Consider the following 18,613-nt stretch of genomic DNA (forward strand, 5'->3'; position numbering starts at 1 on the left):
TTCCCTCCCCGCAACATCTTCAGAATAGCAGTATTGTCTAAGTCTCGGGTTTGTTTTCTTCAAAGAATTAGAAAGCAGAACAGTTTTTAAAGCAGTTTTTCTTCAAAGCGAAAAGAGAGCAGTGCAACAGTCTCTTCCTCAAAGCAAAAACAAAGCAGTGAAACAGACTCCCCAGCGAAAAGAAGGACATAGTGTCTCATAATTGGTTTCCTAGTCTCAGAGCATGAGTATGGAATTTTTCCTTATTGGATGCCCCATCTCAGAGCACAAGCACAGAAAACACTTTTGATTGGCTGGGAAGTAGAGGGAGACTCCCTAGACCATAGTCAGAAAAAGCCATGTGTTAGCACCTAAAGCTTCATGTGAAAAGGGTGTGTAATATTTGCTGCATCATTCATCCTCACCATGTTGGAGCCAGTTCCAACCATTACCTTTTATCCATAACTACACAGATGTAGTGATTTAACTCCCTCTGAGTGGCACATAAGCACTTGTTACTCACAGGGCACTGTACATTGTAATGTCCCACCAACACTATGTTGACAGAGAAATTAGATTTCTAAATTGCTGTTTTGAAGAAGCAAAGCCCTCTGACTTAAACTTGCACACTTAACTTAAAATTTATTGTCTTTTTTCAATTCTATTAGCATTACCTACTTAAATAAGTGTATTTTTCATTTTGATATATCCACATAGGCATACAATGTACCATGATTATGCTTAACCCCTTCATAATTCTCTCCAAAGTTTCATTAATCATTTTAAGAATACAACATAGTAGTAATAAGTACATTTACAATATTGTACAATCTCAATATCCACACTCTTTACATCCTCCAAGATTCAAATCTTTATTCGTTAAAACAATTTTCCACCTCTCCTCTGCTTCAAGGTATACATCAAGTATGATTTTGCTTCCTGTCTCTATCAATTAGAGTGTTCTATGTAACTACTGATATAAGTAGAATCATGTATTACTTGATCTTTTTATGTCTGGCTTATTTCACTTAGCAGTGTTCCAAAGTTTCAACCATAATATAGCATATGTCACAACATAATTCTTTTTTTTTGGGGGGGGGGGTCCGGTTGTGGGGCCTGAACTCTGGGCCTGGGCACTCTCCCTCAGCTCTTCATCTCAAGGCTAGCACTCTACCACTTGAGCCACAGCGCCACTTCCGGCTTTTTTCTTTTTGCTTATGTGGTGCTGAGGAATTGAACCTACCACCTCATGCATGCAAGGCAAGCGCTCTACCACTGAGCCACCTTCCCAGCCCCATAATTCTTTTTAAAGTTGAAATAATATGCCACTGTATGTTTAAACCACATTTGCTTTAGCTATTCATTTGTTGATGGCCACTGGATTGCCTCCATGTTTTGAGTATTGTACAAAATGACTATGAGTGTACAAGATCTCTTCCAGACCTTGCTTTTAGATGTTTAAAGTATATGCCCAGAAATGGGATCACTGGATCACATGAAAACTCTCTTTTCTTTCTTTTTTTTAAAATTTTTTTGTCATGGGTCTTGAACTCAGGGTCAAGTCACTGTCCCTGAACTTTCCCTCAAGGCTAGAGTACTACCACTTTAAAACACAGATCCACTTCCAGTTCTTGGATTTCAGCCTCCTGTCCTGAGTGGTTAGGATTACAGGTATGAATAATCCTGTTTTTAATTATTTGAAAAGATGCCATTCTGTTTCCCATAGAACGGTTCCAATTTTACCACACTTTTGGCAGTATTGTTACTTTATTTTTTGTAGTTATTCTACCTAATTCATATGAAGTGGTAATTTTCTTCATTATTTTGACTTACACTTTCGTGGTGATTAGTGATGTTAAACACCTTCTTCGTGGGCTTGTTAACACTTTGTCTTCTCTGGAGAAACATCTGAGTTCTTTGCACATTGTAAAGTCAGGTTGTGTGTCGTTGCAATGATGTTTTTTATATATTCTTGATGTGAACCACTTATCAAATATATACGTGCAATAACTTTATCCCATTCTGTGTTGCTTTTTTGGACACTGTTGATTGCAACCTTTGGTGCATTCTGATTTATGTTTTCCTATAATGAATGACCCTTCATTGATGTCAGTTTCCAGTATGTCTTCTGGTCCTGTAACTACGAACCATCATATTGATTTGGACTCCTGCTATGGTAACAGTGAAGTAAAGCTACATAATTATGCTCTGGTCACCTACCTACTGCCACTTATGTATCTCTCTCCATTATTTTTTCGTAAAGGCCTTGGGGGCATATCCACAACTTATTTGGTCCTTAAAAACCTGTAGAATTACAGGCCTTAAATTTACTTTTAATGGAAATATGTGACGTCCAATTTCTTTTTTTTCCTTTTTGTACATTTCTGATTGTAATAATACTGTACAAAGGGGTTACAGTTACGTGACAAGGTATATTTCCTATCAAGCATTTTTGCCTCCTCCAGGCAAATAAGATGAAAATTGAGAACTTCGTAATATAGAAGCACACCAAAACTCTAGGTATATATTTTTCTTCATATGAGTATTTAGAATTGTGTGATGCTAGAGATATAATCTACTTGCAAGTTAATAATGAACTTGTCACACTTTAATGGATGCTAGACGATTTATGATGCTCTTGGGTCAGAGACAAAAAGGACTTAATTTTTACAGTAATAGTGAAAGCCAGTGAGATATGTGTGTATGTGTATATTTATATATTACAAGTGTAGCTCCCATCCCTCAGTGCCACTGAGTGAAGTAAAGATAGCCATGTGAAGCCTATACAAACAATGGGTTCTGAGTTTGAGCAACCTCAATCTTTCTAATGAGCAATAGGCATGCTTGAACTTTACTCTGGAGAATGACAATAGCTTAGAAAAAGCTTGCAAATATACTATGGAATATAGAGCAGTTAGTGTTCACTTGAAGATATGCAAATACTTGAGTCTGCCATGGAATTTTTTTATTTCTTTTGTTTCTTGAATGTTCCTAGCTACTAAGACCAATATATATTTCTCCTAATAAACGTTTAGCTCCCCTTAAAAAGGAGGCATGACAATTGGTTGAGAATACTTATTATTTTTCTAGCCCTAAGCCCTCAGTCCTATCTAGAATACAATTCAACAAAATAAATAGATGGAATTCAAATTTAACACATCTAGAAGTTTTTTTCTTAGAGGCATTTCTTAAGGTAGGTGTGGAAGAAATTAAGGAAAAAATAGGCCCACAAATATATACTATGAAAATATTCTATGTATTTTTTGATAAAAAAGAGCACCTGTTTGATTGAAATACAATCATTATTTTTCTACCTTCAGGATTCCACACACTTTGCTGTCTACTAAATATAGAAAAGATTCATGCATAACCCTCATCTTCAAGGAGCAATTTTCAGTATCCCAAGTAGCTTGTGTTTATCTTCCACCCCTTTCCTCCCAGCTGTCAATCTAGGTGAGTGATGGCTGAATTCTATAAGACAGGAAAACTCAGATAATTCACAGGCATTCAGTTAGTATCTAATGGAAAATTCTTCACTTGGATTATATTTTATGATCATCTTTGTGAGAACTTCAGCTTCCTTATTTGGAAAATGAGCTGTTCAGTTAAAAGTGAGTATATGAATCTTATTATTTAAAATTTCATTTAACTGAAATTGGAAGAATTAATTTTTCAGACACTATTCACATTTAAGATTCATTAGCCACATATAGCCAGTGGCTAGTCTGTTAGACAATGCATATATAGAATATTTCCATTATCACAGATGTTTCTGTTAGAACTGTTTTAGAGCATGTTTTAGTTTGTTAAGGCATGGTCCATGTTCATAAACTATATATGCTCCGTAGGTGGTACTCAGACTGAAGATCCAACCAGAAAGGCTAGACACCCATGAAGTTAAGATATAGGTATAAATTGTTCTACATAGGCACACTTATTTGTGAGGAGGAAGAGGATCAAACAGTCAACGTCAGCAGAAACAACCCTCTCAACTCCAGGAAAGAATAGGTAAAAATTTTAGCAGTTCTTTGCAGCTTTGCTTCTGTGATTGAAATTGACTGTGGTATTCTCAATGGTGATTTTGTTGGAAAATATAAATGTGTAATTATCACATTAGCTCAGTGAAGAATTAGAGTTTGTGCTTTGTAAATGTAATCTGATATTTATATGTGACATTTCAATTTCTCCTGGTATCAATACACCACAAATATCTTTATATGGTTTCTGAGTTGTTTCTTTCGTTAATTTTGTTGTTCTTACAGCAGACATTTTAGAAATTAATGGAAAAGTTAAGACTTTCTTGTGTTTTGCAATCCCATTATTTCTCCGTAAGCTTAATAAAAAATGAGAATCTAAGAACTATGTGAAGAAATTGTATCTCCAATCACCTGTTCATTTTCATTAATTACTAGACCAAAGGGAACTGGCTCCCCAGAATCTCACCTTCAGAATTCAAGAATGAGGTGGGAATAAGGCAAGGAAAGAGAGACATAGTAATTTGCACTGAAGTTACTGTGCTGTCACAATGAACGCTTGTTCTCATGCAATCTTTTTGAATCCCACAGTTAGCATTTTTGTGGTTTTTATTAGTATGACAAAGATGACTGACTTTCCCAGATTTACAGTTGGAAGTGTGTGGCACACATTCCTTTATCTATGGAATCTTCCTTAAAATTGTGCATCATTCACTTTGGGTCTCAATGCCTTTTCCATCCTTGTCACAAGTAGGTATTTCTACAAATGGAGACATTGGTTCATCATTTGTCTTTAAATGATTAAATTATATGGATTTGCTATAGAAGGAAGGTATTATGGGTAGGACCCTTTGGTCCATGTTGACATTTCTTTATGGAATTCTTTTACGGTCCTTACTCATGGACTCATGTGTAAGTAATTCTTCCCATATTCCAGTATACTCCAGTAGAGTGGGGCAACGCATTAGAAATTTAAAACATGCCTATAACTCTTTTAAAGTATACTTTTAAATATAATGATATAAATAAAAGCTTTTGTTTTGTTTTTATTTTTTATTTTAATATTATTGTCAAGGTGATGTACAGAGGGGTTACAGTTACATAAGTAAGGTAGTGATAACATTTCTTATTTAACTTGTTACCCGCTCCCTCATTTTTCTTCCTCTTTCCTTCATTCTCTCAATCCCTCCAAAGTTGTACAGATCATTTCCAACATATTGTTACATTTGATTTCCTTTAATTAAATGTTTGTGATGTTCCCATCCTGGAACTCTACAATGTAAACACTGGAACACCACGGTTAGACCCCTCTGCCATGCATATATACATATGCATATTTTCCTAAAATTTGGGGTCATATATTTGTTTGATTATTCATTTGTTTATTGCCCAAACTGGAGCTTGAATCCAGGGCCTACACACTGTTCTCTGCTTTTTTTCCCCACAGCACTAGCCACAGGCCCATTTCTGTCATTTTGGTGGTTAAATGGATATTCCTTTGGTGGCTGGCTTTGAACCATAATATTGAAAATCTCACCCTTGTGAGTAGGTAAGATACAGGTGTGAGCCTACTTTATAAGTTGACTTTTCATCTCATTATATCATTCATATATTTCCTATCCTTAGAAATTTCATACTGTTCTAAAAACATCACTTACAATGATTGCATGGGATTCCAGTGCTTATAAATTCCAATTAATTAAACTGTCCTTAACACTGAAAATTTTGTTGTCTCCAAAATATTAAATACATCATTAAAGTTCATTTGGATTTTTCATTCTAGTATTTATTTTTTATAATTAGATAAGTATCTGCTAGTTGTTAGAAAGAACCAAATACAAAATTTCTTGTTACATAATGATCTATCTTAACTTGGCTCATCTAAAACAGTACGTTACTCCTCCCCATAAAGTTTATATTTTTCCCAGCATGCAGTTCCAGTTTTGTAACTTTTACACACCTTACCCATTATAATGCTTTTGTCTAAAATCCCTCTTGCTATCATCCAGTTTTTATAAAAAAATTTTCCATGTATTTCATTAATAGGAAGGCATATTTAACTAATACCAACTCAACGTCATCATTTCCACGTGTGTTAGCATTTTAGCCTGGATCAGAACTTGATTCTAACAATATTTTATTTTAATGAAAGAATCAGAGTATCAAACGGAAGGCTGAGGGTTCCCTTATGAACAAATTTTATCATTCATTGCTTATTTTTGTTTTTGAATTTAAAAGTTAAAGATTACTAGCTCACATATCCTCTGTTGTCACTGCATTTGATTCCAGTTCTCTACATCATGTATATTCATTTTTCTAATTTGGGAAGGGGAAGGGAAACAACAAAATGCTCAAACAAGGATACAGGTTGACCAATTGTAACAATGAGAAGTACAATAAGCTATGTTGAAAACTAACTTCACAACTTCAGGGTAGGGGGAAAGAGGAGTTGGGGAAGTAAGGAGGGAAGGAAATGTAGGGGGAAAACAGAGGATGGAGTAACAATGCTCGACAGGAAATGTACTCATTACCATGCTGTAACTGAACCCTGTAACCCCTCTATACAGTTTCTTTACAATAAAAATATTTTTAAAAACATTACCAGCTAATATTTCCATGGTTAACTTGCTATGCAACTTAAATGCTTCATATAGCTGAAAATGGGAAACCAAAAAGAAAGCAACTTTCAATATATATATATATATATTGCTGTAACACTGAGATGCCAAATCCAGTGCCAAGTGCACAAGAACCCAGAGTACAGTCATTAATCTCTAGAATTCTGAGTTGTTTTCTTTGGCTGGAAATCTCTTTAGTGTATTATGCACAATATGCAGAAATGTCCTGAAAAAATATTCATGGATAAAAACAATTCTACACGATCAGGAAAATTTGCACCATGTCAAAAAGTGGAAAATAAGACGAGAAAAATTCTATTCCTGCTTATATAAAAGCTAGGATTGGACATGGATCTACCAGTAGACTGAAGAAGAGAAACAATTATTTAAGTGAGTTGTTATTATAAATGTAATAATATAATGATATACATGGTAAAATAGAACCTGATAATGAGCCATGAACTCTGCCTGGGGAGTTCAAGAAAATCTTTATTGCTCAGTATCTTGATACATAGGAAGGGAGAAAACAAATATTCTGTAAAATGAAGAAAATCTTATGAAGTGCAGAAATCTCTAAATATTATGATCAAGGCACGTAAAGTATCAGGAACAAGGTACCAGTTAATTGAAGAGTGAAATTGGAGCGATTGAAATGACCATATTGCTTGGTATTATGGAACTTCCTTAATATGCACAGGGCCCTGGGTTCATTCCCCAGCACTAAAAAGGAAGGAAGGAAAGAAACCAAGAAAGATTTGCAAGGTGGGGTCTATAGTTCTCTTTCTTTGATGAGGCCCTGCCTGGTTTTGGGATGAGGGTTAGGATAGCTTCATAGAATGAGTTCGGTTGTGAACTTTCTCGTTCAATTTCATTGAAGAGTTGGAGGAGTATTTGTGTGAGCTGTGCTTTGAATGCCTTGTAGAATTCTGCTGTAAAACCATCTGGTCCTGGGCTTTTCTTAGATGGGAGGACTCTAATTGCTGTTTCTACGTCAATACTTGATATGGGCCTGTTAAAATGATTTAACTCATCTTGGTTTAGTTTCAGCATGTCAATATTTGCTAGGAAAAGGTCCATTTCTGCCATGTTCTCAAATTTATTAGTATAAAGTTTTGAGAAGTATTCCCTTATAATGTTCTGAATCTTGGTTGTTTCTCCGGTGATGTTTCTATTCTAATCTCTGAGTTTATTTATTTGGGTTGTACTCTTGTTTTTCTGATAAGGTTTGCTAAGGGTCTGTCAATTTTGTTAATTTTTTAGAAGAACCAACTCATTTTTTGTTAATACTTTCTATGGATTTTTGTGGATTCTAATTCATTTAATTCTGATTTAACTTTAATTATTTCTTTCCTTCTACTGGATTGGGGTTTATATTGCTGCTCTTATTTAAGGAGGGTCAGATGCCTTATTAAACTGTTGGTTTCAGATCTTTCCACTTTGTTGATGTAGGAACTCAGAGCTATAAAATTGCCCCTGAGTACTGCCTTTGCTGTGTCCCAGAAGAGCTGGTAATTTGTGTGTTCATTTTTGTTGAATATCATGAACACTTGAATTTCCTTTCTAATATCTTCCATGACCCACTCGTGATTCAGCAGTGTGTTGTTCAGCCTCCATGTGTTACAGGACTTTCTTTGGTGGCTTTTGGTGGTGAGTTCTAATTTTATTCCCTTGTAGTCTGAGAAGTATAAGTTCAATGCTTTTGAATTTGGACAAGTTTGCTTTGTGGCCTAAAATGTGGACTATTTTGGAAAATGTTCCATGTGTTGCTGAGAAAAACGTGTATTCTTATGCTGCTGGGTGAAATATTCAGTAGATGTCTGTTAAAACTGGTTGTTCTATGCAGTTGACTAGATCTGCGATTTCTCGAGTTGATCTGTCTAGTGGGGAAATTGGTGTGTTAAAGTCCCCAACAATTAATGTCTTTGGATCTATGTGGGATATGAGGAAAAGTAGTGTTTCTTGGATAAATTTGGGTGCTCCTTTGTTTGGTGAATAGGAATTTACAATTGTAATATTCTCATGGAGGAGAGGTCCCTTAATTATGTAGTGACCTTCTTTATCACTTCTTACTAATTTTAATTTGAAGTCTATTTTACCTGATATTAGGATTGCAACTCCCGCCTGTTTATGGGGGCCGTTTGCTTTGGTTCCAGCCTTTCATGTTGAAAATGTTGTTTTTATGGGCAAGATGTGACTCCTGAAGGGAATAGATAGAAGGATCTTGCTTTTTAATCCAACTGGGCAGTCTATGTTCCTTAATTGGAGAGTTAAGTCCGTTAATGTTGACAGATAGGACTGAGAGGTATTTGGGAGTTTCTGCCATTTTGTGCACCTTCTTGGGGGCTGCAGCAACTGGGTTCTTCCTATGGTTCTTGGATGCTCAGTTTGGGTGTGATTTCTTGGCCTTTATTGTGGTCTTGTTGGTTTTCTCTGTGTAGAAAATCATTAAGAATCTTTTGTAGGGCTGGTTTGGTGGATATATATTGTTTCAGTTGTTCTTTGGTATGGAAGGTTTTTAGTTTACCTTCGGTTATGAAGGAGAGTAAGCTGGGTACAGTATTCTTGGTTGATAGTTGTTTGTCTGTAGTGCATGGCATACATCATTCCAGGTTCTTCTTGCTTTGATTGTCTTTGATGAGAAATTTGAGGTGATTCTAATTGGTTTCCCGTTATAGGTGATTCATCTTTTCTCCTTGACAGCTTTAAGGATCTTTTCATTGGTCTGAATTGATCCATTGTGGATTATAATGTGACAGTGGGATGTCCTATTCTGGTCTGGTCTATTTGGAGCCCTAAAACTTATTGTATCTGAATAAGTCTATCTTTTTTCATGTTTGGGAAGTTCTCTGCTAGGATCCTGTTAAACAAATTTCCTAGACCATTAACTTGTTTTTAAGTGCTCCTCTACACCCATTATCCTCAGATTAGGCCTTCTGATGGTGTCTTCCAAATGTTGAATAGATCTATCATATTTCTTGGATTTGTCTTGGATGGTTATATGTTTTTTCTCTATAATATCCATGCTGTCTTCAATCCCGGAGATTCAATCTTCTGCAAGTTCTAACCTACTATCAAGACTTTCTACTTCGTTTTTTTTTCTTTTATTTCTAGTTGGTCAGCTTTGATGGCTTCAAATTCTTCGTTGGAGCTTTGTTTTAGATCTTGTATGGACTTCTTTACTTCCTTAATTCGGTGTTCAGTGTTTATTCTCAAATCACTTAGTTGATTGGTTATGGTTTCCTTGGACTCCAATTCCTTCTTCTGGGTTAGATTCAGTATTCCATTTGTGGATTCCTTGAGTTCTTTTAGTTCACCACTTATGGATTCCATGAATGCCTTAATTATCTTTGTGTATTCTCATCCTGTTCTCTCAATTCCTGTATTACTCTTTGATTAGCTTCCTCCCTTTCATGCGATTCCTGTAGCTCTCTTTGACTGATCTCAGCCTGCTCACACCATTCCTTTATTTCTGTTTGAGTGCTCTCAAGCTGCTCATGCAATTCTGTATCAATCTTTGAGTAGCTTCCTCATGCTCATGATATTCCTGTATTGGCCTTTTTTTTGCCTCCTCTCTCTCCCTATCATGCTCATACTGAGTCCTTTGCAGGTTTTCAATCTTTTCATTTACCATGTTTACCAGTAGTGTTTGTAGAGCTAATTGGGAACTTTCCTCTGGATTATTATCTGTTCTGTCTACGGATTATCATGAGTGGGAGTTGAGATAACCAGACTTGCCATTTTTCTTGAGTTTTTCCTGATTGCTCTGCCCATTTGGGATGAAAGTAACACCAGTTTTGTGCTAGATCACTATCTTAAGGTAAGCATCAACCAACGTCTGTAGTTGCTCAGTCAAAATCTGCAGATACACTCTAGTTCAACGGATATATCTATTCAACATCAAACAACTATATATTAATGGGTTATGAATCACAAAGAAGATTTTGGCAAACTAGAAATTATTAGGTTTGGAGAGATGTGGGTAAAAGTAGGGATAGAAGGATATGTAAAGGCAGAGGGTGAGTTAACTTAACTAATTCTTAATCTCAAAGTGGGAACTAGGTTGGATAGAATGATAGTAGAGAGAGAGAAAAGAAAAGAAGATAAAGATATAAAAAGAGACAAAAATAGAAGAACAAATATTAAAAATTAAAAAGTGAAACACTTAAAAACTTAAAAATTATTCAAATTTAAAAACGTAATATTCAGAGAAGAATGTGGATAGGATAAGATAAGGGTAGGGATGAAAAGGAGATGTGGGAAAATTTTAAAATGCTTAAAATATTATATAGATATAAAGAGGTAGTACTATTATTAGGTAATTTAAGTCTAAAAGGTTTTGAATTGAGTAATACATTTCTGGATTAAATGTGTACACAATGGGGGATAAGATCTAATAATCAACTACGGTTATATCTGAGGATGAGCAAAGAATAAAAGAGAAGAAAAGGTTCAAAGAATGAGAAGGAAAGAATAAAAGATCAAAAGGTCAGTAGGGCTAAACAAAAAAGAAAAAAAGCACACACTTATACCCTTAAAATAAAAATTATAAGAGGAAGAAAAAAGTTAATAGAAAACAATTTTTTTCAAAAAAAATTTCAATATTAAAAATTTTTAAAAAGTTTTAGAAAAAATTTTTAATAAAAGGTACAAAAAAGTTCTTTGATTTTTTTTTGGGGGGGATGGGAAGATCCTATATCTTCCTTGTGTCCTTAACCTGTCTCTAGTTGGAGTCTCTGGTCTGCTTGTGGTGTTTGAATTTGCTGTGGCTTGGTTGGTTTTTTTAAGTTGGTTAGTATGAGCAGGCAGAAAAATGCTCTGCTTACCCAGGATTTTTTGATCCTCCTCCCAGAGGGAGATCTGCTTTGAGTATCACAAAAGAGGGAGATGGCTGTTTCCTCTACTTTAGAGATGCTGTGTTGAGGCTAGGTTCTGGGTAGAGTTGAGGCTTTTCAGCACATAGTAGCTTTTCCCTGAGGGGTTAGCTTCTGAGTCACTCACAGAGCCCAGCCGGGAGCCTTTTTCAGGATTTATGTTTGCTGTATTTCAATTGATTTTCAAGGCTGCTGTAGGGAGGGACAGCCTCTGTCTCTGTGTAATCAGCGAAGAAATCCACTCCTGGGGCTTGCGCCCTGTTCTGGATGACTTTTCCCTGGGTGGAGCTGAGCCTAGCAGGTCAGATTAGGTTCCTGTGACCTACTAAATTACTCTTGTTTTCTTCCAATGCCTGAGTTAGAGCTAGCTGCTCAGCCAGGCCTTTGTCAGTATCAAAGATGGAGATCTCTGGTAGTGGCAAGGAGAGGGGTGGCCTTCCTTCCTCTGAACCCTGAGAAGGAGTGAGGATGTCAAGCTTCTACTCACGCCGGAATCTTGGCGAGCAAACTGCAGGATGAAGATGTCTGTTCCTTGTCAGTTCTTGCTGGTGTTGAGTAGAATCCGCTCACCTGCCGCCTCTAGGGCCTTCATCTGGGACTCTCTATGTTGCCGGTATGGTGGCTACAGCTGCCGCCGCTGCCGCCTCAGCAGCTGCCACCTCAGCTACAGCAGCTGGCAAGGGCTCAGATCTGTCTCCTTGCCTGGATTTTCCCTCTCTGGCCTAACTCTCTGTCCTGTGATGGCACACTTGGTGTGATTATCTGGCTTAGGACTATTCACTGGAACAAAAACTGCTTTCTTTTTTTTTTTTTTTTAAATTTAATTTAATTTTATTTGTGAACATACTGTACAGAGGAGTTACAGTTACATGGGCAGGATAATGTGTACATTTCTTACCAAGCATTGCAGCCTCCTCCTTTGTTTATCCTTCACATCCCTTCCCAGCCTCCCCCCTCCCCCCCAATCCCAATCCTTCTCCTTCCCCCCCCCCCACACCAACGTTGTAAAGCTCGTTTTGAACATGACAACTTGTACTTCTCATTGTTGCAACAGGTCCACCTGTATCCTTAAACAACTGGTTTTTCCCCATCTCCTCCACAAGTTATACTGACATCAAATATAGTGAAAGCAGGGGTTATACTGTGGAGGAGGGACATACAAAGCAACAAAGAGATAATCTTATAAATGTGTTAGAAACACATGCATGAAAGAAAAAAAACATTAAAATACACATCTAAGGGTTCATTTTCCTGACATCACATTATCTGACCTTTTCCGCTTGACTCATACATATACTAGATATTACAAATAAGAGAAACCATGGGACCTACGTTTCTTTGGGCCTGGCTTACTTCACTTAATATAATTTTTTCCAAGCCTTTCCATTTCCTAACAAATGGGGCAATGTCATTCTTTCTGATGGAGGCATAGAATTCCATTGTGTATATATACCACATTTTCTTGATCCATTCATCTACTGAGGGGCATCTGGGTTGGTTCCATATCTTAGCTATGGTAAATAATGCCGCAATAAACATAGTTGTGCTGGTAGCTTTAGTGTGGTCTTGACAAAAACTGCTTTCTATGTGAGAGCTTGTTTAGCCTCCCTCTTCTCCTCCACCATCATCCCGGAACTCCCTCTGAAACATTTATTCAACTAATTTTTTTATTTCAAAGATAGGCTGTCTATTTTTCAAAAAGTTTCCTAGTATAAAATAACTAATATTTCAATAGAAAGTACAGTTTATTAATTTCAAGGGAATTTTAGATATACAGATGATATTGTGGTAAAGTTTATAGTATATTACTTGAAAAAATTCTGTTCAAACTCTTAAATATTCGTGTGTAATGACAGGAAGAGAGGAAGATAATTCATACTGGTTAGGAATTTGCAATGCCTCAAAAATCTATTGAATAATTTGTTATAAGCACATAGTCAAGCTACCTGATATGGCTTAGGTTTTTTTTTTTTGTTTCTTTATTCAAAATTTTAACATGTATGCATGCACAGTGGTAACATTAAAATTACTAATCACAATACAAATATTGCAAAATCATAGACAGGTATCATACGTTCAATACTTAGCACTTATGATTCTAATAATAATTTTTATGAAGATGATGATGAAAACAGTGTAGCCTGATAATGACAAGGTTGTGATTAAAAAGGAAAAATTTTTAGACATCTTGTAAGCCAGATTTCCCACATTGAATACATAGTACTAAAAAACATTGGATTAATACAATAAGAATAATAAGAAGGGAGTCTCAATATCAAGAAATACAATCACATAAACAGGTGAGACAGTAAATACCCTAATGTTATTCTTCCAGTCTCTCTAAATATACTCACATTTCTTGGTACTATTGTTTTCTTATAAATAAAATCGTTTATTTGCACATGTTGATTATCCCACATAGATAAAATATAATAAGCTGAGTGCTTTCTGTTACAAATGATCTTGTTTGTTCTAGCCTTAGGAATTTAGGAGAAAGCCTTTAACTACCCACATAGCCATTGGCTTAGTTATATATCCCTAGAAGTTAACAACACATGCCTCAAGAAGCATACTTCACTCATTAGGCAGAAATCCATGATCAGTTTTAGTTTCCATCCAGTTAAGTGGAGAAAATCTATGTATAAATTTATTAAGAACTCTTGGCAACAAATAAAGCAATAAGAAAAATTTTGATGGAATAAGATGTAGTTTTCAACTTAGTGTGATTAGTTCAAATACCATTCTCATAAAGACACTATTCAATAACCAATGTTTTCCAATGACATATTCTTCAATATAGCTGTAAACACATGACACAATTACATAATACCACTTAAATATCTGGAGTTACATTAAAAGGACACGGTCCTTAGAGCCAGGAGGAAAATTTATTTTTATATCTGCATGAAAAAATTTGTGACTTTATACCAACAAACTGAATTTGACACTTTCCTTATTTGTAAGCTAAGGGGGAAAATGTAAGGACACTTCACTTTTCTTTTTTTTTTTGCTCTATAAGCCAACAAATATATTCTTCAATATTTCTGGTAGATTACATCTATTTACAGATGAGAAATGTAAGGCCAGTAGTCAATATAATGAGTAAATAATGATACTAGAATTAGTGTCTGAGCCCTTCACTGTGTGTGCTTACAAGCAGAAGTAATTTGGTGATGGAAAGGGCCAATAAGAAAAGACTATGGGGAAAAACATACGTTGTAAAAGGTTGCTTAAATCTAGGTGACCAGTGATGATTACATGAAACAGGCTGGTGTCAGGGGCATAAAAATGAGTACATAGAAATCATATTAGTGACAGAAACTCAGAAAATCTTGATCATTCATCTTAACTAATGGGTGAGAGCAGAAGGGTAAGAAGAAATCTAAAGTGTTCTACATCTCTGGTCAGGCAACTGTGTTAGTGATATTCTTGGTGATAGGGATTGCAGGTGGAAATGATGGATTTAGGGAGAAAAAAAACTCTGATAGTTGTAAAGTTTATATGAAAAAGAATAATAAAATTGGGGGCATTATTAAAGGGAAGAGTTAAGGGAAAGTTCTGACACAATTCTGAACAATGTGAGTACCAGTGTGGACAAGATTGGAACAATGAGATAAATAAGGAAACAAGAAATAATAAACGCAGATTTACAGAAGTAAAGAAAGGAAAGAATTTGCAGGAAGAAAAGTTCAAAACTGTTACAGAGATATTGAAGGAAATATGCTATTTGGATTTGAAAACTAAAAAGGTATAGACAAGTTCAATAAGAACAGTGTTTTGGTGATATCTCCATGATGAAATAACCTTGTCATTCAAACTGCCACAAATTCTTATATGTAGGAAGTGCTCTGATAAACTTCAAGCTTTTATTGAATGGAAGAGTTCAGACATTACCCTCATCACTAGGATTAAATTCCTAAAAAGATAAGGCATTTTGCTTTAATGCCTTTCTTTCATTTTCTCTTACACATTGGCAAGTAGGGAAGGATTCTTATGTAACAATAATACAATGTTGTCTTGTAATAACACAACATCTAGGATCTAGTGTTAATTCAGATATTTACTAATTAGCTCCAAAATTTACGGATATTTATATTTCTCCTGGGTAAACTAATGAGCTCCAAGAAAATTGTACACCCTCTAATGCGGGCATAGGGTTATACTGTGGAACTTTCCCGTTCAGATAGGGAGTACTACCCTATTGTTTAACATGGAGAACGTACCCTCATACATAGACTGTGTGTGTGCAAACCAGAAGTGGTATTTGAACAAGGGAAAACATGGGACCTATGTTTCTTTGGGGCTGGATTACTTCACTTAATATAATTTTTTCTAAGTCTTTCCATTTCCTAACAAATGGAGCATTGTTATTCTTTCTGATGGAGGCAAAGAATTCCTTTGTGTATATATACCACATTTTCTTGACCCATTCATCTACTCAATGGCATCTGGATTGGTTCTATATCTTAGCTCTGGTAAATAATGCTGTAATAAACATAGTTGTGCTGGAAGATTTAGTATGGTCTTGTTTGTGATCATTTGGGTAAATGCCCCAAAGTGGGATTGCTGGGTCATAGGAGAGCTCTAGGAGTTTTTTGAGGAACCTCCATACAACTTTCCGAAGTGGTTGAACAAGTTTACACTCCCAATAACAATGAAGTAAGGTTCCCTTCTGGCCACATCCACTCTTGCATCTGTTATTATTGTTCTTGCCTATGGCCATTCTAACTGGGGTGAGGTGGTATCTCCATGTTGTTTTGATTTGCATTTCTCTTATGGCTGGTGAGGTCGGGCATTTCTTCATGTGTCTATTGGCAATTCCTCTTCACAGAATTTTCTCCGTAAGTCTTTAGCCCTCTTATTTTTATTTATTTATTTATTTTTATTTTGAAAATACTGTACAGAGGAGTTAAAATTACATGGTAAGATAATGAGTACATTTCTTATCAAGCATTTTAGCCTCCTCCTTTGTTTCCCCTTCCCATCCCTTCCCATCCGCCCCCCGACCCCCAATCCTCCTCGCCCCCCCCCCCATGAAAGTTGTAAAGTTCATTTTCGACATAACGACTTGTACATCTCATTGTTGCAATGTAGCCCACTTATTTATTGGGCAGTTGTTTCTTTGAGGATTTGTTGTTGGTGGATTTAATGTTTTGAGTTCCAGGTATAGTTTACATATGATAACCTTGTCCATTGTATGGCTAGTGAATATCTTCTCCCAATAAGTAGGCTTTCTATTGATCTTGATAGCTATATCCTTTGCCATGCAAAAGCTCTGCAACTTAATGCAATCCCATTTTTCCAAATTTTCTTTGATTTGTTGTGTTTCTGTGTCTCTTTTAAGAAACTTTAGGCTTATGCCAAGGAGACCTAGTAATGATTTCAGACCTGTAATGTTTTCAGAGTGTCTGCTTTGACTCCGAGGTCCTTGATCCATTTGGATTTGATTCTGGTGCAGGATGACATTATGGATCTATTTTTGATTTTCTACAAGTGATTAACCAATTTTGCCAGCACCATTTACTGAAGAGGCTGTCTTTCTTCCATTCTGTTTTTTTAGTTCCCTTATCAAATATTAGATGACTATAGGTCTGTGGGTTTATTTCTGGGTTTTCAATTCTATTCCATTGGTCCTGAGGTCTGTTCTTGTGCCAGTGCCAAGCTGTTTTGATTACAATGGTTTTGTAGTAGTGTTTGAAATTTGGTATTGATATTCCTCCAGCACTGTTCTTTCTGTTAAGGATCGTTTTTGCTATTTGGGGTCTTTTATTGTTCCATATGAATTTTTGGATTGCCTTTTCTATTTCCTTGAAGAATGATGTTGGAATATTGATAGGTATCACATTGAATTTTAGATAGCCTTGGGAAGTTTTGCCATTTTCACGATGTTGATCCTTCCAATACAGGAGCATGGGAGTTTTTTTGCCACTTTCTAAGTTCTGTTTTGATTTCCGTTTTCAAGTTTTTAAAGTTTTCATCATAGAGATCCTCCACTTCTTTGGGTATGTTAATTTCTAGGTATTTCATTTTTTGTGGGGCTATGACAAATAGAGTTGTTTTCTGGTTTTCAGCATGCTTTTCTCATTGTTGGCATACAGAAAAGCCATTAGTTTTTCACCATTAAGTATAATGCTGGCTGTAAGTTTGTCATATAGAGCCTTTGTTGTACTGAGGAATGTTCCCTGGATTCCTAATCTTTGCAGAATCTGCAATATAAAGGGGTGTTGGATCTTGTCAAATCCTTTTTCTGAATCTATTGAGATAACCATGTGGTTCTTGTCCTTGCTCTTGTTGATGTGATGAATTATATTAATTGATTTGTGTATATTGAACCAACTTTGCATGAAATGAATCCTGAAATGAATCCTGTTTGATCGAGGTGTATGATTTTTTGGATGAATTGTTGAAGTCGATTGGCCAAAAATCTGTTGAGAATTCCTGCATTAATGATCATCCAAGAAATGGGTCTATAGTTCTCTTTCTTTGAAGACTGCCTGTCTGGTTTTGGGATGAGGGTTATGATGGCTTCATAGAATGAGTTCGGTAGTGAACTTTCTCTTTCAATTTCATTGAAGATTTGGAGGAGTGTTGGTGTGAGCTCTTCTTTGAAGGCCTTGTAGAATTCCACTGTAAATCCATCGGGATCTGGGCTTTTGTTAGATGAGAAGACTCTTACTGCTGTTTCTATTTCAATGTTGGATATGGGCCTGTTAAAATGGTTTAACTCATCTTGGTTTAGTTTCTGCATGTCAATATTTGCTAGGAAAAGGTGCATTTCTGCCAAGTTCTCAAACTTATTAGCATAAAGTTTTGAGAAGTATTCCCTTATAATGTTCTGAATCTTGGTTGTTTCTGTGGTGATGTGTCCATTCTCATCTCTGAGTTTATTTATTTGGGTGTGTTCTCTTCTTTTTCTGGTAAGATTTGCTAAAGTTCTGTCAATTTTGTTAATTTTATCGATGAATCAACTCTTTCTTTTGTTGATTCTTTCTGTGGTATTTTTGGATTCTAATTCTTTAATTCTGATTTAATATAAATCATTTCTTTCCATCTACTGGATTCGGGATTATCTTCCTGCTCTTATTCAAGGAGGCTCTCAGATGTCCCATTAAATTGTTGGTTTCAGATATCTACAAGTTGTTTCTGTTGGAACTCAGGGCTATAAACTTGT

This window comes from Dipodomys spectabilis, unplaced genomic scaffold (assembly GCF_019054845.1).
Source record: "Dipodomys spectabilis isolate Male_0828 unplaced genomic scaffold, ASM1905484v1 ptg000667l, whole genome shotgun sequence".
Lineage (NCBI taxonomy): Eukaryota > Metazoa > Chordata > Mammalia > Rodentia > Heteromyidae > Dipodomys > Dipodomys spectabilis.